The sequence below is a fragment of the Spermophilus citellus genome (assembly GCF_964194105.1).
Source record: "Spermophilus citellus genome assembly, chromosome: 18".
NCBI classification, from domain to species: domain Eukaryota; kingdom Metazoa; phylum Chordata; class Mammalia; order Rodentia; family Sciuridae; genus Spermophilus; species Spermophilus citellus.
In genome coordinates, this window is record NC_138200.1 from 44,831,195 (window position 1) to 44,833,713 (window position 2,519).

The window sequence follows — 2,519 nt, forward strand, 5'->3', positions numbered from 1 at the left end:
TGGCCCATTTGTTGATTGGGTTATTTGTTATCTTATTGTCTAATTTTTTGAGTTCTTTGTATACTCTGGATATTAGGGCTCTATCTGAAGTGTGAGGAGTAAAATTTTGTTCCCAGGATGTAGGCTCCCTATTTACCTCTCTTATTGTTTCTCTTGCTGAGAAAAAACTTTTTAGTTTAAGTAAGTCCCATTTGTTGATTCTTGTTATTAACTCTTGTGCTATGGGTGTCCTATTAAGGAATTTGGAGCCCGACCCCACAATATGTAGATCGGAGCCAACTTTTTCTTCTATCAGACGCAGAGTCTCTGGTTTGATATCAAGCTCCTTGATCCATTTTGAGTTAACTTTTGTGCATGGCGAGAGAAAGGGATTCAGTTTCATTTTGTTGCATATGGATTTCCAGTTTTCCCAACACCATTTGTTGAAGATGCTATCCTTCCTCCATTGCATGCTTTTAGCCCCTTTATCAAATATAAGATAGTTGTAACTTTGTGGATTACCTCTGTGTCCTCTATTCTATACCATTGGTCCACCCGCCTGTTTTGGTACCAGTACCATGCTGTTTTTGTCACTATTGCTCTGTAATATAGTTTGAAATCTGGTATCGCTATACTGCCTGATTCACACTTCCTGCTTAGAATTGCTTTTGCTATTCTGGGTCTTTTGTTTTTCCATATGAATTTCATGATTGCTTTATCTATTTCTACAAGAAATGCCGTTGGGGTTTTGATTGGCATTGCATTAAACCTATAGAGAACTTTTGGTAATATCGCCATTTTGATGATGTTAGTTCTGCCTATCCATGAACAGGGTATATTTTTCCATCTTCTAAGATCTTCTTCTACTTCTCTCTTTAGGGTTCTGTAGTTTTCATTGTATAAATCTTTCACCTCTTTTGTTAGGTTGATTCCCAAGTATTTTATTTTTTTTGAGGATATTGTGAATGGAGTGTTTTTCCTCATTTCCGTTTCAGAAGTTTTGTCGCTGATATACAGAAATGCCTTTGATTTATGCATGTTGATTTTATATCCTGCCACTTTGCTGAATTCATTTATTAGTTCTAGTAGTTTCTTTGTAGACCCTTTTGGGTCTTCTAGGTATAGAATCATGTCATCTGCAAATAGTGATAATTTAAGTTCTTCTTTTCCTATTTTTATGCCTTTAATTTCTTTCGTCTGTCTAATTGCTCTGGCCAGTGTTTCGAGAACTATATTGAATAGAAGTGGTGATAGAGGGTGTCCCTGTCTTGTTCCAGATTTTAGAGGGAATGCCTTCAATTTCTCTCCATTCAGAATGATGCTAGCCTGAGGCTTAGCATAGATAGCTTTTACAATGTCAAGGTAAGTTCCTGTTATCCCTAGTTTTTCTAATGTTTTAAACATAAAGGGATGCTGTACTTTGTCGAATGCTTTCTCTGCGTCTATCGAGATGATCATATGGTTCTTATCTTTAAGTCTATTGATGTGGTGAATAACATTTATTGATTTCCGTATATTGAACCATCCTTGCATCCCAGGGATGAATCCTACTTGATCATGGTGCACAATTTTTTTGATGTGTTTTTGTATTCGATTCGCTAGAATTTTATTGAGGATTTTTGCATCTAGGTTCATTAGAGATATTGGTCTGTAGTTTTCTTTCTTTGAGGTGTCTTTGTCTGGTTTTGGAATCAGGGTGATGTTGGCCTCATAGAATGAATTTGGCAGAGCTCCCTCTTTTTCTATTTCCTGAAATAACTTGAAAAGTATTGGTATTCATTCTTCTTTAAAGGTTTTGTAAAACTCCGCTGTATACCCATCCGGTCCTGGGCTTTTCTTGGTTGGTAGTCTTTTGATGGCTTCTTCAATTTCATCCATTGATATTGGTCTGTTCAAATTGTGTGTATCCTCCTGACTCAGTCTGGGCAAATCATATGACTTAAGAAATTTATCGAAGTCTTCACTATCTTCTATTTTATTGGAATATAGGTTTTCAAAATAATTTCTAATTGTCTTCTGTATTTCTGTAGCATCTGTTGTGATATTGCCTTTTTCATCCCGTATGTTAGTAATTTGAGTTTTCTCTCTTCTTCTCTTTGTTAGCATGGCTAAAGGTCTGTCGATCTTATTTATTTTTTCGAAGAACCAACTTTTAGTTTTGTTAATTTTTTCAATAGTTTCTTTTGTTTCAATTTCATTGATTTCCGCTCTGATTTTAATTATTTCTTGCCTTCTGCTACATTTGCTGTTGTTTTGCTCTTCCTTTTCTAGGGCTTTGAGATGAAGTGTGAGCTCATTTATTTGTTGGTTTTTTCTTTTTTTGAGGAATGACCACCAGGCGATGAATTTCCCTCTTAAAACTGCTTTCATTGTGTCCCATAGATTCCTATATGTTGTGTCTGTATTTTCATTTATCTCTAAGAATTTTTTGATATCCTCCTTTATGTCTTCTGTAACCCATTGATCATTCAGTAACATATTGTTCATTTTCCATGTGATGTAGGATTTTTCCTTCCTTCTTTTATCATTGATTTCCAGTT